This window comes from Eretmochelys imbricata, chromosome 4 (assembly GCF_965152235.1).
Source record: "Eretmochelys imbricata isolate rEreImb1 chromosome 4, rEreImb1.hap1, whole genome shotgun sequence".
In the NCBI taxonomy this organism is placed as follows: domain Eukaryota; kingdom Metazoa; phylum Chordata; order Testudines; family Cheloniidae; genus Eretmochelys; species Eretmochelys imbricata.
Window position 1 is genome coordinate 22565659 of NC_135575.1, and position 26776 is coordinate 22592434.

General features: G+C 41.1%; 1 pseudogene; it reads left to right on the plus strand.

Annotated features, from left to right (window-relative positions):
• The first annotated feature begins 16676 nt into the window (after positions 1-16676).
• On the plus strand, positions 16677-17120 carry LOC144263490 (large ribosomal subunit protein uL14 pseudogene; annotated as a pseudogene).
• The last annotated feature ends 9656 nt before the right edge of the window (positions 17121-26776 follow it).

Consider the following 26776-nt stretch of genomic DNA (forward strand, 5'->3'; position numbering starts at 1 on the left):
AATCAACAAAGGCTCCATGGCCAAAACAATTTTCTTGAGCACTGCAATTTTACATCAATCCCATTAGTAATAAAACCTGCACAATTATATTCTACCTCAGAGATGGCTGCAGTGATTCATGTTTGTAAACATGCTACATAAATGTAAGATATTTGTGTTTATGAGATTCAACAGCATCTTCTCCAATTTACTAGCTAAGACATTGACTAACATGCATTGCAGGCTGCAAGAGCTAGCCCTCTGTATTTTACCACTATTCAGAGAAACTGCCACAGCTGGAATGTCCTTTTCTGTAGATGTAGTTGCTAAAGCTAACCTTTTGCCTCTTGATAAGTGGAGATAGTTATGTGAAGAAGTGCTTTGGTTCCTTGAAGAAAATTGAAAAGAACACAAGGTCCTATTATAAAACTTTCTGAAAGTCTCATTTATCTTTTCCTTTTCAATTACCTCTGGGTTACTCCCAGTTTTCACATCACCATTGTGCGTAGTTTATTATCCTAAACCTGTGTGAAGCTTCAAACCATGATGACCAGTCTATGCTAGAAGCCCCATTCTCACTGGGAGTTAAGCGTGTTATTCCAGTATCTCTATTATAAGTCGCATTTACTCAGAAAGTTTCTAATTTGGCCTTTTAACAAGTATTACGAGCTACGAGATGGCATGTCTCAGTTCTGGATCAGGCACTTACAGGTGTGTGGCGGGGTGGGGAAGAATATCATTGTTGACCAGATTTTTTCCCTCGATTTTAACCATGATTTTAATAGGAGGAGTGTCAGGCACTTTTAACTGCTTTTACATTCACAAGTGGACAAAAGCCAATTCCTGAGGTTTTATTCAGAAAGGAGGTTTTCTGGATTTGGCCACAGTTATTAATGTTTACAAAGTTTGTACTATATAGAGACCATTATCTCTTAATTCCTATTTCTTTGTGGAATGTGGCTTTTGCCAGTGTTGGCACCTGGTCTGTTTAGCCATGAATCTTTTAGCCTAGCTCAAGAAAGAATGGGAAATGTCTGGACTGGCAAAGGAGGGAATAAGGATAGAGAAAACATAGATGGATTCAAATGGCAGGACTTTGGAGGGAAACACTGCTTACAACTGTTCAGGAAGAACCCTCCTGAGCACTAGCAGTCTGAAGCCCAGATCAGTCGATGTGTACTTAGAGGTGTGTATTGAATGCAAGGTCACAGTTCAACAGGACTCCTCCATGATGGCTTCTCCTCTTTTGGCCCAAGAAGTGAATGGGCATGGAATCTTTCTCTAAGGAGGAATCTGTTCCCACTAAGCTCACATTCAACTGTGAATCACCATAAGGAGAAATTAAACCGGCTATTATGGGAACAAGAGGAAGGTGATGGGAGCACGTGTGCTGCTGGGTCAGAACAAGAGGTCCCTTTTATCCAAACCTCCTTGAGCATGGAATTGAGGAGGTCTCCCAGCAATGTCTGGCTTCTGAACAGACGAGCCAGCTCTTAGTTCTTCTGCACTGCTAGGCACCAGCAGGAAGTACTAGGTGCCTGTGGGCTACAGTTATCCACTATGCACCTGCCAATGTTGGTCGTGTAGTATCCAGTACACACCTGCCTGGGGTTGTGTACTAATTGTTGTTGTCAGAAGGGGGTGGCAGTGCAATGAAGTTTGAGAAACCCAGATCTAAACCATTTATATTTTGAAACTGTAACAGTCTTCCTCTTGATTTTACCAAAGCTGAGATACAACAAAGTTAACTGAGCCATAAAACACTGAGTCAGCATTATATCATTTAGGTCCACAACCTGAATGTTTCTCCTTTGGGAACAGTTGCCTTGCTCATGTCACCATAGGTATGTGGATCCACAGATTCAAGAGGTGTCTGGCTTGCCTTTCCCAGGAGCCAGCAAATAGACTCCCTGCGCCAGAAAATAGACTAGTCTTTATATTTTATTTTTAAAACTTTTGGTTTTGCATCTTTTATTCTTATATTTCCAAAGTAGCATTTGATTCCAAAATACTTCCCATGGTAGAAAGAGCCATATTAAAAAGAGTTCTGTAATACTGAAATATATCACCTATATAAAGCCACAACTCTAAGAGAGAGAGTTAGCCAATTAAGTAACCAGATAAGACTAATTCAATTTGATCAATTTGTTTGAGTAGCCTGATGAAGTTCATGTACTCTCACATGAGAGCCTTAGAGAAATTACAAGACAAGACAGTTAAATCTAACTCAAAAAGAAAAGGAGTACTTGTGGCACAGTCTCTAAGGTGTCACAAGTACTCCTTTTCTTTTTGTGAATACAGACTAACACGGCTGCTACTCTGAAATCTAACTCAATCACTGAAATATATAGCTACCTCATGGCTCTTTTTATAGTTACATCCTTGCATAGTGCTCTCTTGCTCCCCTTCTTTAACTTGGCTGGATTTTTCCCCCTATTTGAGCACATCAGATGTTTTACAAAAAAATTAAACACACAGTACTATCGATTTTAAACACCCCTGAGGTGTTTTCCATCCTCTCATGAAGCAAGGTCATCTTCTGCTATTGCAATGTAGAGCAGGTCTAATAAAAAGATAAGAGTTATCTCCTTTCCTTAGATATTTAGTCTTATCTGGAATTGTGTTTTGAGTATTTAGCTCTACTTCTAAAAAAAAATGTGCATATCTAAAAAAAAAAAAAAACTAAGTGCATGAATAAGCTATTTGCAAAACCACTTTCAAATCCAATAGGAACACTACCCGTACTAGAATCTTCCAAAACACCAGAACCAAGATTTCTCCTGGCTCCTCCTGACATCTATTCCATTCACCCCTAAAAAAAAAAAAAGCTGGGCAGGAGCAAGGCTGACAGACCTATGAAGTGGAGTGAACTTCACAATTAAAGGATCTCTTCCTGAAAATGCCGTACCCAATTAAAATCAATGAGCTGTTAGTTTGATCTGAAGGTAGGTCTACCTGGATCGGCAGGCAGCGATTGATCCGGGGGGGAGGAGGGGGGAGGGAGAGTGTCGATTTATCGCGCCTAGTCTAGAGGCGGTAATCCACACACACACACACACACACCCCCCAAGCGCTCCTGTCGACTCCTGTACTCCAGCTTGGTGAGAGGCGCAGGCAGAATCGACGGGGCAGCAGCAGGAGTCAGCTCACCACAGGAGACACCACAGTAAGTCGATCTAAGTACGTCGACTTAAGCAACTTCAGCTACGTGAATAATGTAGCTGAAGTTGCTTAACTTAGATAGACGACCCCCTCCCCCCCCAGCGTAGACCAGGCCTGAGATATCTCCTGTAGGAATGATAGCCACCCTGAAACAGGCAGACCCATGCACTACTCCCTATGATGGCCAGAGCAGCAGGTCACCTGAAGAGAGCATATGCTGAGGAAGGAACTGCATGCTAGGAGAATCTGGGAGCTTCCTGCCTCTACATCAGTGTAGAGCCCTGCGCAGATACAAAATTTGTATCTGCATCAGATCCACAAGCCGCAAAAGTGATCCACCAATTTAAAAGTGGAGATTTGCAGGGCTCTACAGTATAGAGCTGTGCCCTCCAGGCAAAAATGAGTGATGCTGTGAAGTCTGTGTTTGTTACAAATGTTGAGTCCCTCGTGAGGTGGAATGGATCCTCCTACAAGATACTTTTGTAAGTCAGAGGCAATTCTTTGCTTTTCTCCTTTCAGTCTGTCTTTGCTATTCTCCTTGAGTTTTCCTATCTGTGGTCAGGTAACATTTGCCAGACCTTTCATTCCTGCTACCCTCTGGATACCAGAAATGGCTTCTCTCATGGCAGCCTTCCTACCTGTTACCAGCAAGAGGATGATTCCTCACTCTTTCCTCTATTTTTCCTTTCAAGATTTTCCACCTGTTGCAATTCATTGCCATTGCCTGCCTTCTCTTCTTCCTTTGAGGGTGCCAGTTGGCCTTCTACCTTTGAATGGCAAGCAAATAAAGGACTTCCAGGTAAATTAGTTCTGAGGTTTTCTTCAAGGAGCCAATAAGTAAAAAGTTGTGGAAATTTCTACTACTCCAATTTTGCAATTCAGAGATTTCAGAATTCCCTTTATTTACCACATGACTCCTAATACTGTAACCCTGCCTAATTCAGTGATTGAAGCGAATGACAAATAGTTTCATTGGAGAATCAAGGTAAGTGAGCAGGGTTGCACTGAATGGGTACTTTCACAAAGTCTCAGGGCTATAGCACATAGCTTTGATATGCTCTTTTTATTATGTGAAGCTTAGAGACTGAACAGAAAAGGCACGATTGTTTAGTCAGACAAGAAGAGAACCAAGATACCAATCAAACTGGTCCTGTGTAGTTTATGGTTAAGGCTGAATGGCCAACTGGAAGAATATCCATGTTTGTTCCTTCCATATATTGCAGATGTATGCTGCAAAGTGCAGAAATGCTACTTTTCAGCAGCCATTCATTGTTAGTCCTGCGGCAAAATGAAACAGCTATGAGGAATTTGAAAATAAAATAAAACTGTTTCCTGTTTAGTGTGATTAGCATCTGGTCAGCCAATTGTTGGCTGATGGCCATTCAAATCTAAAAAGGCTGACTTGGCAACATTGTGGCCTTCCTGGCTTGCTATTTGTACGCTGGCTGGCATAGCACAGCACTGCTTTTTGAACCTCATTACAATAATATCTTTAAGCAAGATTCAGAAGAAGTTTACCTTTTATGGACAAGTGCTTTTAAATTGTCTAGCTGCCATTTGTCAGTAGATATGCTGATCCACTTACACTATAACAGGCTCTTGGTTGTATCACTCCTGCCTGGTATAAGGCAGATTACCATGTTTCCCAATGTCAGGCCCAATATAATCCTTGCCATTAGAACAATATTTCTATCACATTTATATATTGCTTTAACATTGATGCTGCAATGAAGGGAGGTTATAACATGAAAAAGCTTTAACTTCTATTTCTATACTTCAAGATATCATAGGAATCCCCAGAAAGATTGTCAAATAGACAAAATATGTATACCATTTTAACAGCAGGTGGGGTTAGATTATGTATCCTGCTAATTTCCATATTTTGAAAAATGAAATCCCCCTCTCCCTCTGAGAGCTTTTCTTCCTACCAAACCCCAGTAAAACTAATCAAAACCTCTCTTCCCAGGCACGTCACCTAGGAAACTCACTTCCAAGAGAAAAATTGGATCATCAGTAAAAATAAGAAATTGTGATTTTCAGAAGATTCTTACTGTCAGATTAGGGAGTACTTACTAGAAGATGGTGTTTTCAAGTTAGATCTGAATACAAGTTTATCCAACAATGCTTTTTTTAACCCAACAAAACAATGCAGGTAAACAACACTAGGTCCAATTTATAATTGTATGCATATTGAGCAGGATATGAAAGTTTACAAGTCATTTTTACCCTAAAAATTTTACATCTGACTTAAGGGAAAAAAATAAATACCAAAAAGACCCACATCTGTCACCTGACTACAAGGGTTGAATGTAAAAATTCAAACATGTAGTCAAAGTGGTCTCAAACCAAATTTTGTTCCAGGTAGTTTATAAGACTCATTAAATCTTTGCACAACCTAAATTGAGAATGGTATTTAAGAAAATGTACTTTTTTTGTTTTTTACACTGCTTATGCACCAATACAGAAAAAATGCTAGAGAGTTTCCATTCCTTCCAGGTTATATGCTTTATAGCTCAATTCTTGTAAGTGCTCTAAAATCTGAATGGTTATGTTATGATTATGTGAAATTTAGTGCGCTTCATGAGGGTGCTTGATAGCATTAGCGATCCAAATTTGGAGTCATTTGGCTAAGGGGTCCCCAAGTTACAGAACCTCCCTTCTCCATGAAAAAAAAAAAAATTCCTTCAGTCTTCTTGTACTGTTCAGCTGAGAAGTACTAGTGACTGGATGAATCACAGAGCTCTTGATTACTGTGATATCATCCTTTAATTAACATATCTAAGGATACATTAAACATATGTACACCCCCCACTTTAAACCAAATCTCCCACCACTTGGAGTAAGTGGTGGGAGGTTGCTATAATGTGAGAGTCATGGAGTTAAGGTTGCTTGAGGATGTGTCACCCCCTTGCAGAATGTTCACTTGAGCAAAACTCAAATTTCTGAAAACCAGGAAACGCAGAATTAAGATTGCCCCTACAACTTGAACTCTATTCGCTTTCAGCAAAGCTCCAGGACACCCTGTTAACACGCATACCTCTACCTAGCCAGCCCCAAGGTTGTGGTATGTATAAGCTCTTCACCCCCTTTTACAATTCAGTCACTCATATCCCTGTGACAGTACAAGTGTTTAAGTTTTCATTGGTAGGTTACTTTATTGTCTGTCCACAGACAGAATGAACACTGGATTGACTTCATGACCCTGAGGTACACCTGGTCTTACCCTTATCCCCACTGCAACCTTGTCTCAACATTGTTCCCTCAAAGACAGTAGAGACAAGGTTCAAAAATCTCACTCATTTTAAATTAGGCCCACTGATTTCAATAGGCCTTGAAGATCTGGGTCAAATTGTAGTGTAGACATAAATTCACAGTGGTACAACTCGGAGCAAAAGATAGTAGTAGCATTTGTAGTGCCGTAGCACTTAGCACTCTGGATCCTGATCCATAATTGGACCCCTAAGCAACATACAAACCCATAACCAAAAACTCAGACCCTGTGCTGAGGCACTCAGGCTAATTAAATGGAGTTATATTGGAAAGACTTTTGTAGCTCCAGCTCCTACCTGTTAAGCACGACCATCATCTTACACCATAACAGTTGTTAAATAAAGTTCATACCTGGATGGAAATTTTCCATTTACCGTGTCCAGCAGTTACGCACCTCTTTATATATTCATGATCCCCTTCTCTTTTGGTGCTGTTTGTTTTATAAAATATAAAATCCAAAACCATTAATCCAAAACCAGATTTTTTTCTATCATTCATAAATTAGAAACTGATATTTTAAAAACATCATTTAGATCACTCACTGCTAATCTGTTGCATTTTATTGCTTTTGTTGAATTCAGATATATATGGTTGCAGACTGGAACAGCTAGGTTAAAGGATTGAACGCCTTTGTTTGCCTGAAGCATGAAATTGTGTAATTACATTATTACTGTAATGTGTCATCATAGTTTTATATAGACCAAATGAGGGCATGTCTTTGTCCCACTTAACCAAAAGGTTTGAAGAGGAAATGGAAACTAAAACAGCAAAAATGTCATCCTATCTGCAATTAGCAAGATTCAGGTAAGAGACTTTTCAGTAAAATTAGTCCTTGTTTCAATTTCCTTAGAAAACTGCCAAGCAGCTATTTATCAAGAAACACACTATCACAACTTATATTTACTGTATGTGCCATATTGAGTGCATCACATGACAAGTTCATCTAAATTACATATTGCTGAAGAATTCACTTCCCTAAATTGAACAGAGATCCCCACCCCCCAACACCGTGACTGAAACCAGCACTTCTGGACTGTGACTGCAATTTAATTAATTTCTTTAGTTGATTTTGAGCTCTTTATTTTAAACTCACCTGGTTTAGGCCAATCTTAGAGCCAAATCCTGTTTCTTCTGTGGCATGGGGCACTCTACTCACTGCTAGGTGGCACCCCTTTGGGCAATTCAGGAGATTAGCTCCCCCAAGTTTGGCACCCCTTTCCTGTGGTTGTCTGTCCTCCCACTCATTCATTCCACTGTTTGCCGCTCTCAAAGTTGTGGTGCTGCGACCTTGTGACTCAGCCCTCCAGCCAGGTCGCATCATGGTTTCCCCTTCCACGGGCGGGGGTGGAGGAGGAGGAGAAGAAGAGAGAAGGGACTGGATACTTTCCAAGTGTCTCTGGACAAGCAGCATCCAAAAGTCCTCATGCCTGCTGCCCTGACCCTGTCACAACTCAGGCAATCTGCTAGTTCACCACCCCTGGCATTACCATTTGGTAGGGGAAACCAGGCCCACCTTCTCCTCAGGGTCCCAGTCCAAGTCCCTTTACCAAGGAGTCAAGATCTGCAGCTTCCCTAACTTTACTGCTCTCAACCCTGCACTACTTCCTACCTTGTTTCCACTCTTCCTAGTCAGACCCCGCTCTCCTAGGTCTCAGGGATTCCTCTCTCTCCTTCCCTCTTACCCCAGGGAAAAGTGACCACCACTTTTCACACTGCAGTCCTTCTGTTCCTAGTCTCCTGGCTTTATGTAAGCTGTACCTGTTCCCTCACAGGTTAGCTTGCTTCTAATTAGCAGCCTCCTGATAAGCAGTAAACATGGGAGAGATTTAAGCTAATTGGGCCTGCCTGGCCTAATTCATCCCTCTCAGGGCCAGTGTGTGGAGCCTGCCCCATCATACACCCACACAATCACCCTCAAAACTGCAACCCACAGGTGAGCAGGTATCTCCGTTCCTGCCTCTGTCAGAAGTGAGCTCACATGTCATCCCTTTCCTCCTTCAGGTCCCCCACCATGAGAAGCAGCTTGCCTTTCTCCTCCATGGTGTCCTGGTATTCTATTCTCAGGAGCTCTGAGTTGTCTACAGACACTTGCAAAGCCTGTTCTGTGACTCAGGTTCTCCTGAAGCTGGTCCACCTCATCTCCTAGCACCCTCTCTCACAGGATCTGAGTCCTCACTGTCTTGTGGTTAAATCCAGTGTTAGTCCCTGCAATTCCTCCCTTGCAGAGATGTGCACAAGTGGGAGCAAGCAGGGGCACAGGTCCCCTCCTCTCCCCCCGCCAATATTCATCTAAATATGTATTTCTGCTCCTGACCCAGCCACTGCCCCAGCAGCTGACTGATAGCCACTGCCCCAACATGCCCCTCCAAAAGTAGTCAAACTTATATTCCTGTGCACATGCTTGCTAGGTATTTCTCCTCCAATATAAACAACAGTGTTAAGCCCAATGTTTGATTTATCAACTCTGACAATACATCGTTAATTGCTTACTACAGTGCTAGTTGTTGAGCAATAAGAGTTACTCTGACCCTGCAACTCCGGCAATGTTTGAGCAACTGGAGGGAGAAGCCTCGACTACTAAAAATAAATTAGAAATGTATCCTAAGTGGGGAAAGGGCACCCAAAACACTATGGCTGAATCAAATCAATTCAAGTCCATCGGCTGAAACACCATGCTTGTGTCACTGAAATGCTAGTGGGGGTGCTGAGAACCATTGAACCAAACTGTAAACCCTGTATATGATGGAAATCACTTCAAGCCAGGGGTGCTGCCACACCCCCAGCACCACTAGTTCCAACACCTATGCAAGAGTCTTATTGGGCCATAAGCATGTTTACCAAGCTCTTCCGTCCTCTGTTTCTAATCAGATAAAATCCGTAGTCATTGCCATCAGACAGACCCATAATTCACCAAAGAGTTATGAGGTCACCACTTTCTAGCACCACTAATGTGGGCTGGATTTGAACTGGTGACCATGGCCCAGATCCTCAAAGGTATTTAGGCATCTAACTGACTGAAATTAACTAGTTAAGCACTAGTTGAAGATCTGGGTCTGTATCTATCCCATGAGCATTCCAGTTCCATAGGAGTATTATTTTTAAAAGTTTACTGTTTTGAATTTGGGTAGTTCAAGATGTCAAAACCCATCTTGTTCTTTAAACAATGTAACAGGATGGTCACCAAGAGATTTGGTTAAGATCCTGTAGAACTGAGAAAGAGCACAAAATTTACAGATAATTTTAACCTACAAAAAAATCCTTTGTGCTTTTGTATTCATTGGGCAGAGGCCAGTGCTTGGAATTCATGGCTATTTTGGAAATGTAAGGAAGAGAAGTACCCCTATGGAACTGGATACCAATTCACTAGATTTTAGACATGTCAGTGAAGGAACTGGGGATAAACACCTCAATTGCTGACAACTTGACCTTGCTGCATCCTTAGAATTCAGGCACTGTCCACAATAATATGACAGAGCACTTTTTATTGCGAAGTATCCTAAACCATCTTGCTAACTACAATATATACAAACTTCACCACTGAAGCAGATTGTTTTGGAGTAGATCAGGGCAACTACTAAACAAAACAAAAGCAAAAAAACTACTGCAAAATTGTTTAGGTCAGGAAACGAAAAGTACCATCATATTCAGTTGAAACTACAGAGAAAAATTAGATACTCCTAATAACATTTGTCCTGATTTGGATCCAAGATAGACACTGCAAATATTATATAGTTTAAAAATTGCAGCCATATTGGGGGATAGTGTTTTGAACTCAGATATTAATCTCAAATAGAGTTCAGTTGCACATAACTGATCTGAAACAAGCTTAGTTTGGAAGGAGTAATGCAAACAGACATACTGAGGATTTTTCTGGTGTGGTGTTCTGGGGGCTCAGAACTGGAATTGTATTGCATATAAAGCTCCTTATGCTGGATTCCTAGAGGAAAAGGGGAAGAATACATTTACATAACACTAATGCCCTCCCCCCTCCTCTCCTCACACAGTTCAGAAATCTTCTCAGCTCTACATTAAATTTCTTATTCCAGCAAGAGAATCGTATTTTCTTTACCTACAACAAGCAACATTTTACCGGAAGAAACAGAGCATGACTCTTAAGAACTTTATTCAGGGTGGATGAAAAATCAATGATTTTTTTGTTAAAAAATCCAATTTAAATAAAATCAGTTTCTTTGTAAAAATAAACCTGTTTAAAATGAAATCTGAATTTAATACAAAAGTGTTAATTCCAGAAATTATAATTTAGTTGTAAATGTGAAACAAATTTTGATGAGAAGTTTATGTATCCAAAACATTTAAAGTTAATTCTTTAGTTAATACGCAATATATCAGTCACCATTGTACTAAAACAATAAAATTGATAATCTGAAAATATTAAGCTATAGAATCACTTAAATACATGTATATATTTATAGCGTACTCTCCTAGGTAGCAAAAAGACATACCAAATCTAGTGTAAGGCCCTATTTAGTTGTAAATCAATATTTTTAATGGTTAGGTTAATCAATGAGAATGCATCTTGCTTGAGAAAATAACTGAAGTACAAATAGAAAAGCTGATTAAAGTTGGTGATTTAAATTGCCTTGATTTAAATCAAACCACAGTGATATTATTAGTAAATATTTAAATGATAATAGCACCCAAAGGCTGCCATGATCTAGTTCAGTCAGTCAACTTGTTCCCAGATCAGGGGTGGGCAAATTATGGCTCAAGCCATTTTAAGCTGGCCCATGAGCTCCCGCTGGGGAGTGGGGTCTGGGGCTTGCCCCGCTTTTGTGTTCCACTGGAGCACAGGGTCAGGGGCCGTACCATGCGGCTCCAGGAAGCCACAGCATTGCCCTGCTCCGGCTCCTACGTGCTCCAAGGACCCCACTCTAATGGGAGCTGAAGGGGCGGTGCCTGCAGACAGGACAGCACACAGAGCCACCTGGCTCTCTGCGTAGGAGCTAGAGAAGGAACATGCCGCTGCTTCTGGGAGCCACTTGAGGTAAGCATCACTGGGAGCCTGCACCCCTGAGCCTCTTCCCATGTTCCAACCCACTGCCCCAGCCCTGATCCCCCTCCTGCACCCTAAACCTCTCATTCCCAGCCCCACCCCAGAGCCCACACCCCCAGCCAGAGCCTGTGCCCCTTCTTGCACCCCTGATCCCCCTCCTGCCCTCTAAACCCCTCAGTCCCAGCCCAGAGGGCCCTCCTACATCCCAAACTCCTCATCCCCAGCCCCAGCCCCAGCCCAGAGCTCACACCTGCCAGCAGGAGCCCTCACTGCCCCCCGCACCTCACTCCTCCACCCCACCCGAGAGGTCCCCCCCCGCACCCTGAACTCCTCATTTCTGGCCCCAGCCCAGAGCCCTCACCCCCTCCTGCACCCCAACCCCAATTTTGTGAGCATTCATGGCCCACCATACAATTTCTATTCCCAGACATGGCCCTCAGGCCAAAAAGTTCGCCCATCCCTGACCTAGATTGAAGTTGGCTTTCTCTTTCTTCACTATTAAAGTTAGCGGGGGGAGGCGGGGGGAAGTAGCACTTGAAGTTCTTGGGGCAGATCCCAGTGTAAATGGTCATGGCTCCATCAAAGTCCATGGTTCTCCGACAATTTACCTCAGCTGAGGTAATGTTTTGCAGACTACTGCTCTGGAGGCTCCAAACTATGTTGTGTGGGCCACTGGTCACAACAAACATGCTTCTGGCAATCCATGGAGAGCGAGCTCGTCATATGACATGTTACTCCCGTGTTTCCAGCTGTTACATTAACTACTTTCTCAATATCATTTTCTCCTGAAAACTAGTCATTGACATGGATATTATGGAACTAAATATTGCCTCATGTACCACTTCCCCAGTGAATACAGATAGCAGGGTCCACAATACATAATTTAAGGACTGCTGCGCCAAAAGAAATCAAAGACTGTTAATGCTGCACCTGATAAAAAAAAAAAAAAAAAAGTTTTTTTTTTTTGGTGCTACAAAGTTTAAAAGGGATGCATTTAACATTTATATGATGAATTACTACCACCTACACATAGGAGCTATTTCAGGCACATTCACTTTCTTGTTCATCTCATCTCCTCACAGCTGCTCCCTCTATTTTTGGGTGTGGGTGTTCTGTTCTTCCCATTACTGGAAGCATGGAGCATCTCAATACATTCTGCTTTTTAGATGGCAGACTCCAGAGGAAGCGCAGAATACAGAAAGGAAATTAATTAGGAGTCTCACTCAGTCAGCAGGGTTTAAAGTGTACAGCAGCCTGAGGCAATTCCCTGTTTTGACTGGGCTGTCAAAACATTTAAGTTGGTGTCCCTGTTTCCCTCTCTCTTTGCCCCATCCCTGCTCCACCCCTCTGGGGACTCTATTTTTTGAGCCTTTGTTAGAGAAGAGATGCCGTCAGATTAGTAAACTGTACCTTTCTGAACGGATCTGTGGCCCTTCCTCATGTTGACTGTCAGATGATATACAGTTATGTCTGAGTAGAAATCTCTCTGAAATCCTCAGCTCATCACTCATATAGTGAGCTAGAATGCTAGTGTTGTATATAAACAACTAAATATATATATTTTTGGGTGTCTGGAAAATCCTGCTTTATCTGATGACAGAAAAAAAAATCTTTAGTAAAAAGAGTTGTAGGTCTTTGGTATAGCAATAGAACTAAAGCTATTAAGTGCCTCTATACCACAAATGAGAGGCTATGCTCTCACAAACAGGGAAAGAGACAAAAGCCACAATGATCTGAATATTTTGCACTAACATTAAAAGGATTGGAGACATTTATTATATACAGGTTATTATAATGCCCTCCTTACTGTAGTACCTAGGTTCTTTCCAGTAGTGCATTAAGCTGTGTGACTAACACATGCAATCATAGACACCAACTCCATGGGTGCTTCGCAGCTCAAGCACCCACAGAATAAAAAGAGGGGGTGCTCAGTACCCACCAGCCATAGTGGTCCCGGCCCCATGGCTGGCCGCCAGTCAGCTGTTTGGTGGGCCCCGGGGTTGGCTGCAAGTCAGCAAGTGGCTGGCAGTAGACAATCGGGGCAGGCAGGTGACACGAACAGGCAGAGCATGGGTGGAGCACCCACCAGGAAAGACAAAACTCAGCACCTGTGAAGGTAATAGTGTTCCTGGAGGAAAGCTGTGTGCAGGGTGGTTCTCTTTTATACACATGCTACTATATTTCTACAGTAGTAAGTCAACATCAAGAAAGCACTCCTTGTACATGAAGCAGAAGGTGATGAGGTCTGTAATGGTTCTGATTTCCCTTGAAAGTTCATTCCACAGTCTGGGATCAGCTCCCAACAAAGCTCTAGCTCATGTACAGAAAAGGTTTACCCTTGAGACAGACAGCTCCAATGTGACAGAGGAGTTGAGCCATTAACCACGGCTCTCACCTTGTTGCTGCCTGACCTATTCCTAGGATAAGCCATTCAAAGTAGAAATTCACAAATATACCCTTGAGTCAAAGCAAAAATAAATCTATTATCACCTCTTCCCATCATCACCACCAATCTGACTTGCTATACTTATAAATTAATATGGTCATCTGTGCCTATCATGGGGGTCCACTGACCATAAGCAGCACCTCCTGCTGGCCATCAGCTCTGTCAGCTTGCACTCTCCCTCTGGTGTAGTCTTCTACTATCTTGTCTTGGTTTATGGCCCCACTCTCTCCCAAGTCTGCAGCTTCCTCTCTAGTGAGATGACTGGAGAGCCAAGCCACAAAGTCATCCCCTTCCAGGAAATTCAATCTTTCCAGACCTGCTTCCTGGTGCCTCCAATGCGCTTGCTACTCCGCAGTGTCTGGTAGGGAAACCCAGGCCCACACTCTACACTGGGTTCTAAGCCAGGAACCTTACAACAAGCAGCCACAGTCCCTGTACAGTTCTACCTCCTACTGCTATTTCCCTGGTTTCTTTGTACATATATAGCTTCCCACTTCTCTGGGTTTGCCAGCCTCCAACTTCCTCCACTCACAGAGCGACTGCAGCCTGCAACCCTTCTCAGCAACCAGCTACAAAGCTAGGTACAGGCTTTCTGTTCCTGCACAGGTGAGCCACTCCTTAATTAGCTGCCTTCCCCCTAAATCTCCACTGCTTGCAGCGTAATTAACTGATTGGGCCCACCTGGCCCAATCCAGCTTTTGCTGGGCTAGTGTGTGAGGAACACACCCCATCACAGTGCCTCACAATACTTGTTCTGCTACATACTTCCTGTGCTACAATTAATGTTGCTTCAGCTAAATCCACAGTTTTCCTCCAACACCCTTCACAGTAAGATTTTTAAAGCTATTTCCATTATAAAATATTCACCATGCTACTTCTACTAGCTGAAGTTTTTAAAACTAGAAGGAAGCAAGCATAATCAAGCTTTAATGGTGTATGTTCTACCAGGTTATTTGCCAATCTGGAGTATTTATTTATAACTTTTTAACTGTTAATTATTAAAGATCCCATCACATTTTCTGGAGTATCAACATCCAGATAAAGTTTCAGTACATTCTGACTACTTAAATTCCCTCTGCAGATTCATTTGGATAATATGTTCTTTGTCATCAGATTTAAGCACCAATATATAGTTTGCATAGCACCTTGGGAACCTTTTGGCTAAGAAGCATGGCTAAGAAGGTTATGGCACAATGGCTTTTCTGATGTTCCTGGAAGTGTGGCTGCTATCTTGGTCTCTTTTGTTGATTGGGTTGTTAATTTCTCTGGCTAAGCTAAAACTTCACCCCCTCCCAGATAAGAAAAGTAAAGAAAATATAAGTTCAGACAGAAGCAATTCTTTACCTCGGGGGTTCTCAAAAATTTCATTGCACTTTGACTCCCTTCTGACAACAAAAATTACTACACAACCCCAGGAGGGGGGAACGAAACCTGAGCCCACCACAGCCATGCCACCCAGAGAGAGGCAAAGCCGAAGCCCCAGGACTTCAGCCCCAAGAAGGGAGGGCCTGTAGCCTGTAGCCTGAGCCCTGCCACCCAGAGCCAAAGCCCTTGAGCTTTGGCTTCGGCCCCAAGCAGTGGGGTCCAGGCTTTGGCCCCAGCAAGTCTAACATCAGCCCTGGTGACCCCATTAAAACACAGTCATGACTGACTTCAGGGTCCTGACCCACAGTTTGAGAACCGCTGCTTTACCTGCTTCCTCTCTTCCTGAACAAGAAATTCTTCCTCGCTACAGGGACATCCCTTTTCAAGAGGAACTTATGCCCAGCCTCTACCATGAGCTCCAGCCTTAGTGCTCTGGACAATAAAGTGGGCATGAGGTCTCCATACATCTCTCCCTCAAGACTACCTTCTTTGCTTTGCCATTATCCCTGAATTTCCCTCTTGAGACTTGGCTCTTTACCCTGAGATTGTCTTTGCTATCTTACCTACTGTTGTGGGGTTTTTTAAATTGTTTTTGGACTAGAGAAACTTAAACCTCCTGCGTCTTTCCTGGGGAGTCTCCACAAGAAGTCTTGCTCCTCCCCCAACTATTCTGAGGGAAGGGAGCTGTTTATATCCTCCGACGCTCCTTCACAGAATTCTTCACTGTGACAGCCTCAATTCCCATCAGATCCGGAAAGTACTACTCCCAGAATTCCATCCACTCTGGGCTGACACTGGGAACTGGTAGTGCTGGGCCTGGAGACCACCTTTAAGGGCCAGCATGCCCTGTTACAGGTATGATCTGTATGACGTTACAGGTGTTAGATTAGACACAGGAAGGCTCTTCTATTTTCTCCTGAATATAGAAACATGGAAAATTACAGGTTTTGAATTTTAAAAACCCAAACAGAGTGAGGATAATAGAACTTGAAGGAAGGAGAGATTGAAATAGCAGGAGAACATGGAGGAGCTGCCCAACCTGGGCCCAAAGGGTATTCATAGGGACTTTTAGCAACATCTATGGCCATGTGCCTGGGACTGAGAAAGAGTTAAAAACAGCAGGTGCAAAGAAGGATTTTTAATATATGAGAGGCCAGCTGTTATGTGGGGGCTCATTATGGAAAGAGAGGAGAAGCTGATTTGACTTGGGCATATTGCTGCGGAAGAGAGAAGGCTTAAATTAGTAGCCCTGAACCATCATCATGCTTTCTCTAAAAGGAAATCACACTAGCTTTGTGAACTCTGATGCCTCTGCAAAGGAATTTGTGTGGCTTTCTATTGCCAAATGCTCATAACATTGGTTTACATTTCTTTCCTACTAGTAGTTGCCTTCCTTATCCCAACAGGATAAACAAAACCACTTCTAATTCCAGCCCCAAGATGTTCAAGCAAGGACGTGGTGATTCGTCTGGTGTGAAACTCCATATTTCCCTCGGTCTCCTCGTGGGAGCTGTGATTAACTGTGCAGATAACACAGGTGCCAAGAACCTGTACCTCATCTCAGTGAAAGGGGTTAAGGGGCACCTGAATAGGCTGCCAGCTGTTGGTGTAGGCGACATGATCATGGCTCCTGTCAAGAAGGCAAGCCTGAGCTCAGGACGAAGGTGCACCTGGCAGTGGTAATTTGGCAAAGAAAATCGTACCGGAGAAAGGATGGGGACAACGCAGGAGTGATAGTACATAACAAAGGGGAAATGAAAGGCTCAGCAATCACAGGCCCCGTGGCTAAGGAATGCACAGATCTGTGGCCCAGGATAGCCTCCAATGCTGGCAGCATCGCATAAACCTGCTCCATCCTCGTTGTAAAGATAAAATACAAGTGGTTGCACCAAAACAAGCAAACAAACAAAAACCCCTCCAGGAGCTAGCAATCCAACCCTTGAAAATTATTAGAAACTGCTATTTGCAGTACAATGATACTAGCCTAATTAGGAATGATCACTGGGGAAATAAGGTTGAGTGGCCAGTCAGTAAATTGGACTCCAATTTTCTCACACACTATTTCAACTGGATAGAGACATAAGTTATAGTATTTATGTATTTTACTAGCAGGTTAACATTCATACCACTCTTTTTTTTTTGAGTGGTATCAGAATCTTACACATTTGTAAGTTAGTGTTTACTGTTTTCCGGTAAAACAAGCCTGATTTTTTTATACAGTGTGAAATAGAAGCATGTCACCCATTGATTTGCAGGACACAGCTTGTTGCAGCTGCCCCCACTTCAGCCAGTATCTTAGTACATTTCACTGTCTGCTTCTTAAAATAACAAGTGCTGCTTCTCCCTTTTTCATATAAATGAATTTATAGGGTGCAATCTGTCAATTTCCAGTCATCTCTTCCCCCTCCCCGCCTCCAACACCCACCTCTCTTGTTACAGTATTGTGCTCCTCCATGAGACAATTCACACACACACACACGGCCTCTTATACAGTGGGGAATTATTTTCTGGCAATTATCCATTAAGCAGAGTTGCTGGATTATATTAGACTTTGAAAATCTAAGTTGTATAAATACACAGCAAGCTTTTGAATGGAATATTTACAAATGCAAATATGTTCTGAGGTTAATTCTCCAAGTAAGAGTGTTCAAAATAAAGAGTATTAAATTAAATTATAATATAGGAAAAGAGTACAGCCTAGAGGTTATAATACTCTACTATGAGTCAGGGTGCTTGGGTTTTACTGTTTGTTCTGCCACTGATTTATGTGTCACCTTGGGCAAGTCACTTAACCTCCGTGCCTCATTCTCCCCTTCTGTCAAATCATGACAATATGAACTACCTAACAGGGATGTTGTTAGTTTTAAGGTCCTAAACCTGCAAGCACACAAATGTTTAGCTGTATGCATGCTAGCAGACCCACTGTCTTCAATACAAGTCACAGGCCTACATTTTATAGTGTTTCCAATAATACCAGTGTTTTACAGCACTTTCGGATCCTCTGCTGAAAAGTGCTGAATAGTATTGAAAAAAATACCTTTCCCAAAAAGTCAAATTGTATTACAACGTATTACAATGTAGGTCAGAATTTAAACCTTTGATACAGAAAATATTTAAGGCCACACTAATTAAACGCTTTGCATTTATATAGCCTTTTAGACATTACTGACCCAAGAGGCCTAAGCAGCCTGAGGTCGAAGACCCTCCTCAGTTATTCATCCACAAGTTCCATAGCTGCCACAAGTTAGGCTTGTTGACATTCCCCTTAGGAAATCCCCAGGCATATCAAGGTAATTGCCAGTAAGGGGGCTGTGTTCCAAGGGGACTAGCTCTATGCCCAGCAAGCATAAGAGTGAGATGTAGCTGATTGGAATTCAAGTCTTATGTTTCTGTTTGATCCCTGGCTGATGCAAGCCTTAATTTTTCCACTAAGAACTAGACTGTGCTGGTCTGTCATGGAACCATAAGGAAAAGCAGCTTTTTTTTTTTTTTTAAACACCAGGAGTTTGGGGGCACAACAGTTCTCCCCCCACGTAGATACCCCAGTGTGAAAAACTGTGATAATGTCGGGGTTAATGAGGGTCGATTTCTTTGCTCTGATGCACACATAGCTTCCACTGATATCAATGGGAGCCACATACATGCATCGGGGTGGGACTTCACCACTAAGGTTAGAAATTGAAAATCCAATTATTAGTACTTACCTGCAATTCATATGTGTAGCGTTAACAAAAATAAATGCCTACTGTGATCCACTTAGGAAACAGGAGTAAAAGTAGGTTTCTATAAAAAAAAATTTAACTGCAGAAGGCTGAAAATCCATAGCACTGAACTTGATTAGGATTAGTTTTTAAATGGGAAATGCTGTGTGTAGAATCAAAGGAAAGAGTCCCCCTCAAATACCCTGCCCTGCAGAAATTTTACATTCTATTGGCTTCTACTGTGCAGGCTGATATTGAAGAGGGATAGATGACAACCTATGAAGAGAGCAGCAACATAGAAAAAAAGAAGACGCACTTGAAGCACTGAGTTAAACTAAAAAGGTCTCTCTGAAATGGTTCATTTCTTACAGATGATCTTTAGACACCTTGAATGAAAAGGCATCAAGATAAGCAAAGAATTCCCTGAATTACATACCTTAGATTTGTAGATAGGTTTTGAAGCAATGATCAGAAGACAGTCACTGTACACAAAGAGTCAGGAATGTGGATTCAGAGTGAATCTACATAAGAAACTTGTTCAAACAAATGTGAAAGGAAAGAATGAAACAGGCAGATATCTTTAAAGCTTCAGATTAATTCCTGTTGACAGCAAAGGATAATAAAAGTTGAGTGGGGACACTTGGCATACAGAATATAAATTCTCCCCTCACCCGGCCCCAGGTACCTATTATCCCAGAGTGCTCATGACAGGCATGAAGAGGAAGTTCTTATTTTTGAAGAATTTTGAGTCATTAACTGAATGTGTATTAAAGGGGGGAAAAGATTGTCCTTCTTGCCAGCAGACTAGCTGGCACCCTTGTAAAAGGAGCTTACGATTTAGTTTTCAGGTGCAACTATTACCTCAGTTCCTGCTCCCCACAAGTGAATTAGTTAAGCATTACGGGTATACCAACATCCATCCCTTCTAGGATATTGTCCTATAGTACAATAGTCCATTAGACTTAACTGCTTAGCTCACTCCCTGCTCTGTCTCCAGTGGAAACAAATCGAACAGTAAAAAAAAAATCCAGTTTTAGCTTTTATCTGCTTTTCAAAGGAAGAAATAGTCTGCATATCATCAATATGCCAATATCAGATTTTTTTGGTTCGCTGACCATATAAAAAATTGTTTGGGGTCTACCCAAAATATTAAGTTTGAGATTTTCAGTTCAAATAAATATTTTCTTCAACCCAAACAAAGACCTTTGTTTTGATTTTCAGCATTTTAATAGTAAAGGTTTAAAAATAAATTTAATAGAAATTACAAAAAAAAGTTGTTTTGTAGTGAAAGATTGAAAAGTTTTGTTTTAAAAAAAAAAGTCAAAACAAAAAGGTTCCAATTTTTGGGAGCATGCCCCCTATTCCTCCTCCCCTGCTCAACTGAAATAATTTGCCAAAGTCTACATGAATTTGCTAAATGATTTGGTCAACCTGATTCCGCATTTTTCACCAAAAAAGTTTCAGTCTCAAAATTTCACCCAGCTGTAATGATCAAGTAATTTTTAGATAGCAAGTGACATTATAAACAATACAAGTATGAAATAATGTAGCTCATGATATTACAAACAACTAACATTTATTAGCCAAATAATTAATCCAAGATGAACTATATAAAATGAAGTTTGAAATTAAATATCTTGGCCTAATTTTTCAAGAGTGACTAGTGATTTTGTGTTTCTCATTTTTTAGGGAGTCAACCAGGGCTGAAAGTAACATAAAAGACTTACCAGTACCAGGGCCTGGCTCCTTCCCGAGCCTCAGGCAGAAGGGGCGGGGCTGAGGGGGCAGCCTCCCCCAGTCAGCCCGCCCACGCTGCCTTGGGGCCTGGTGATTTAAAAGCAGCAGCTGGGAGATGCAGCAGCTGGGAGACCCGGGCCCTTTTAAATCACCGGGGCCCGGGGAAGCTGCCCCTTTTGCCCCTTTCCGCTCCCGTTGGCAGCCTGGGGGGGGCAAAAGTGGCAGCGACGTTAAAGCACTGTCAGCTGTGTATGGGCCGGTATCAGCGGCCACTTTTTATTGATACGCCATACTGGCCCACTTTCACCTCTGGAGTCAATTTAAGACACGTTAATGAGTCTAGATTTTCAGAAAGTTCTGAGCCTGCTGAAAAATAGCTAGCTTCTTTAGCTGAGTTAAAGCTGAACATCCAACCAACCAAACAAAATAAATAAAAGGGGATGTAAAGACACTATTCACTTTTGAAAATCAAGGTACTTTAAAGATGCCTTCAATTAATCTTATCTATGTGTGTATTTTCCTTGAGCAAATTAGGCAGCATGAATCATATAAGCCAAGAAGAAATTGAAGAAAAGCTTGTTTACTATGACTGAGCAAACCAGAATCTCTTTACTTCCTTTCACTCATGTAATGACTTAAATACATTTTAAACATTAAACTATGCCTTCAAGTTTAAAGTTTATTTGTTTGGGAGCCATTAGTGTTGTGTTGGCAGCTTTGGAATAAAAAACTTAAATCTTGAACTGGCTTCAAGGTCTAAAAGATTGTGAAGATGAGGACTGTGTATCAGATCCATGCACACTCATCCTCAGAATAAATTAGGCAGTGGGCAATTTGTGACTACTGCCTACATGCACACAGGCATCTTACTGTTTCCCTTGTCTCATCATATTTAAACTAAATATTTGGGAGTGGGGGGCGGGTGTGACTGCAAAGCAAGATCCCGATTGAGGCCTCTGAGCATAACCACAATATAAATAGTCATCCATATACCTTAATCATGTTTGGGCAATACACCATTATATACCCAGTTTTAGTGGGAAAGTTATATTTCTCTAAAATGTAACTGCAAGTCTGTTTCCCAGTAAAAAAAACAAACCCCAATTCTAATCAATATTTGCTTTGTTTTTGAGACTCGATCATAGTTCTTTTCGTACTTGGGATTTCTCAAATAACTGTAGTATATTTAAATACCACTAGAGGGAAGCCAAGTTATGTCTGACAGATCATAACATTTTAACATGTAACATGAATAAAAATGTCTCAGCATGTATTTGAAAGTGTCAGTTTTACAAAATAAGCGTGAGGAAGTCAAACAACAACACTGCAAACAATATTTTAACATTTACATGATAGCTTTGCTATTTTTTCCTTCGGTACATTGCCTTTGGTTTCTTCTATCCAATATGAATTTAGAACACAAACAGTGGAACATTTCTTTCTAAGTTACTGGAAAATGACTCTAACCAGGTAATTACTGGAAGTCATTCCTGGCTGATGGTCTTTTGACTGTATAGTTTCAGTTCTGACTGTGACTGTGTAGTTTCAGTTCAGTTTCCAATATGCAGATGTCCACTTCACACAGAAAAGCTAATCCTAAATGGCACCCTCAGCATGAAGGCCAGGGATTGAGATGGCATGGGAGATCAAACTTCCCTCTGAACATCCAGAACTCATCACTCCAGTTCAGGGCATATGGAATTATTTTAAAGAAGTTCCATACCACCACCACCTGGAAAACACAAGTTAAGCTATATGAAGTAGTTGAAACTCAGTCATGTTTGGAAAAAACAGAGCACATGGGGGGAAATCCACTGGTTCAGAATTGCCCACTTTTCTCTCCAAATTAATGCCATGCCCTGATCCTGCAAACACTCAAACATGTGCTTGAGTTTACATATGTGAGTAGTCACACCAAAGTCAATAGGACTACTTGTGTATGTAGAGTTATACACCTGCTTAAGTCCTTGTAGGACTGGGGTCTTAAAGTTCCACAATACTTTTAATGTTCTGGAGGTGGTATTGTATCTATTCCAAGCGTAGAGGTCTAAAGTAGGATCATGGTGTCAGTATGTAGCTTCCTTAACAAAATCCATGACTGAAGTTCAAACTACACAAATATGAAGAGAGTCCTAAACATAGTGGGATCCTGTTGCTCTATCCAGGCCATCTTTCAGATAATGTTAGTGCCATATCTGTTTCGAGAGGCTTTATCAAATAGGAATCGGACAATCTGAAGGGTAGAAAATTATAACTGCGTATAGTTGCCTTAAACTGAAGCAGGGGAAGAAAAATGCTAATGCTTCTGGCAGCTTGTTTACTTTTAATGACTGATGATAATACTTTATAGTAGAGATGAGTCGGAGCCATATTTAGATCAGGGGAAGGTTAGAATCTAAATTTTCTTGTCTGGGTATGTAACAAGCCAGGCTGTCCACAAGTGCCTCTTTATGGCAGCAAGGTGCCTTACAGGCACCTGGACTCAGTCCCTGCCCTTCCCTTAGGGTCCCTCCCCGCTCTCTTCTAGCATTCTCTGTGACAATTCATAGAAGAGGAAAGGAGATCACTGGACATCTTCTTGTGTCTTTCAGGAAGAGGAGAAGTTCAGTTAAAGATAAAATACGGCATTCTTGAAAAAGATCCGGACTATTTTATAGACTTATATTAGAGAAATTTTCTCAGAAATATTTATTAAATTCTGCGTTATCTACAACATAGTGGAGTGACTAGCACCAGGAATATGAAAATAGTGAAGATATGGTATAATGGAGATATTGTATTATTGGGGCCATAACAAGCATAACTACATAAGCATAACTGATACTGAGAGTATCAGAGCACGTCCTATTGTGTACTTGTGAACGCTTAGGAATACAAGACCACAGTACAGCATTCTATTAGTCTTTATCAGGAGGTTAAAAGATGGAGGGGTGTGTATGTATGTGTGAAAATTTTGTTTTGCAATTTTATTTATTTGTACTTTTACTGGGAAAAAATAATGCAACAATCTCAGTTTGACAAAAATCTTCAAAAGATCTAAGGAAAGGTACTACAGAATAATCAGCAGAGTTTTGTCATACAGTCGTCTAACCTTAGATCAGCCTGAGGAGGACAACAGAGACCAAACATTGTTACCATCAATTAGCTATTCAATGACCTATATAGGAGTTTGTTCTCAGCCCAAATCACACAAACTTCCACCATAATTAATGTGGTCATCAGTATCTACAGAGAAGCCAGGGCAGAATGGGCATACCAAATAAACTAATCTCTTGCCCCTAAAACTGTTCCCTCCAGGTCTTCATTAAAATGTATTGGCAGGGCAGAATAGAGAAACTTTCACTGTTGTGGTTGGTGTAGGACTGGTTGTGTGGGTAACTAGTCAACTTCATATTAATATATTTCATAAGCAATCAAAAAGTGTGAAGTAGGGGTTATTTTCGTGTGAGAATAGAATTTTCTCAAAGTAATTGTTAGCTAGTCCAATGACTTGCCTGGTGGTGCAATATGGCATTCGATAAGACATCCAGATAGGGGATTTCCCACTGGACTCATGTTCATTGAGGAACTAATACTCTCTCTTTAGTGGAGACTGCACTACGAAGACTATGGAAAGAATACTTAATGAACGTAGCAGATTGATAAACGGCACATTAGAAGACTTAGAAGGAGGGAGGGAGGGAGAGAGGGGGAACATATGAAGAATGGGGAAAGATTTGCCACCCAAATTTAGAGATGGTCTAAAACCAAAGCCTTGGAATATGAACTCCCACAAGCCTTGGGGAAGTTCCACCAGGATCTAAAAAACTTTGTACCGTTCTGCCTCTGGCAGAAAACCCTAGATCAGGATAAAGTCAGTCAACGAATCCTTGTGCCAGCCAATTTGAGAAAGAAGGTGATGATGCATTCTGAATAAAATTTACTCATCACCATATCTGAGAATTTGATAGACTGGCTATTACAACTATTAGATCAGTATATTATAAAAAGATCTTACATGCCTACAAAGTGAAAAAACTAGCAAAATATAGATATTACAGATTGGGGCTTATTAACTGTTTAACCCAACTATCAATCCAATAGCCTTGGACAACAGGCTTCAGGAGAGTCATGGTAGATTTAATTATTCAGAAAGCAGGATTATGCAAGGAAAAATGAGGGTAAATGTTTTGCAATAAGGTCAAATTCACACAAAGAAATTCTCTCTATTATGCCGTAACACACAGCAATTCAGAGGAGAAGAATGGAAGGAGAGTGGCTACAAAACTAAAAGAATACATTAAAAGGTTTCATTGAGTTGAGCATTGTGCATTCACTCTTTAACTGTCCAACACTTTCTTGTAACGGCACTTTTGATTGGTAGATGTATTCCACAGAGATGCCGCCTCATCCATCTGCTTCCTTGAAACAGCATCATAGTAGAATGTATTCTGGGGGGAGAAACATAATACTCCAGCAAGCTGTCTGCTATGATACTTCAAAGGAGCAAGCAATGTCGGTGGAAGAAGCACCCATTCAATTCACATGACAGCTCTGCCAAAAGAGTATGGGAGAACTTACAGACATTCTAGTTCCAGAATTTTATTCATTGCTCCACTAAAAATGTTTATAATGTAGAGTATGAAACCACAGAAGTCTCCAGCACACTAAACTAATCATACAGCTGGTAAAAACTCGAGAAAGCCATTAATATACTACATACGTGTACATTTTTAGATCACATGACGTTCATTATTTGCTTTAATATTCAAAGGAAAGGAGCCATGGGTGAAAAGGTTTTTCCCTTTGTTTTTGTTTTAAGATCAGAACAGATGTGTATTAGAGTACAATCCCCCAGGTGTAATGAATATATTTCAGGTCTACAGCATACATAAGATTACATTAACAAAACCAACTGATGTTTTATATTTGCTTTCCTTGTACAGTTAACTCACTTCGCTTAAAATATCTCCTGGACAATTACTATGTAAGTACTGAGAATATACCCTTAAAATATAAAATAATCACTAATTTCTAGTGTTCTGGCTGTTATATGTGGGGAGAATGCTGAATTATTTGCTTTTAAACTGGTTGCTTTGCCAGTATTCTATTTTAAAAATATCAATAGATTTGGAATAAAGTAGCTTATTTTCCTAATTAATGATTATGCAAATTAACTTTAAAATATGCATCTGAAGAGAAACTGTTAAGCAATGAAGGATTTTACTCTAAATTTTAACAAGCAGGTGGGGCCAGATCCACCACTGGTGTAAATCAGTGTAGCTCCATTGACCGCAATTGAGTTATTTCAGTTTACAACTAGTCAGTGATTTGGTCCACCATGTCTTTATTGAGAGAGAGAGAAACTACCTACATGGCATTTTCATTTTCTAATGCAGAGGAAGTTTTGTTACAGTTTGTGTTTCTTATTCCCGGTCTAAGCATTTGAAATACTAATTTCAGATTTGCAAGAAATGATCAATAGTAAAAAAAACCAAAAAAATGGTTGCAGTGAGCAGAATGACACTGGCTTTGGAATAGATTAGGGTGGCATCTAGAGCAAACAGGAGCAGGGAGGTTTTAAAATTATATTTCCTGAGATGAAAGAGTTCTAACTGGAGGGGAGAACATGAGTGAAAGTAACCTACAGCTAGATGGAAAGGAAGTAGATGCTAAAAGAGGAGAGTGGATGGGTGAAGATGTACAGGATAGAGTGAGAAGATGGAATAAGTCCACAGAGAGTTTGGAAGTCCAGGAAAGCAATTTTAAGTGGGATTTAGAAATGGATAAGAATGTGACCAAGAATGGGGTGATCTCATCCCACTTCCTGCAACAAAGAGAACCATTTGGCCACAGAATTCTAGACTTCTTGAAACGGAACAGAGATATAGGAAGGTTATAGACGAGAAGGGTGAAGTAATCAAGACAAGTAGGTTATATTAGCAGAAAAGGAACTTTACAAGATCAGAAAAGCGAGCAGTATAAGGTAGGTGATATGCTCTGAGGAGCAAAAGATGGCACCAAGTTTCAAGCAATTAAGTTATAAAACTGATAACATTATATACTTTATAAATCAGCTGCTACAAATTGGCACAACTTCCAATACATCCAGTAGAGCAATGC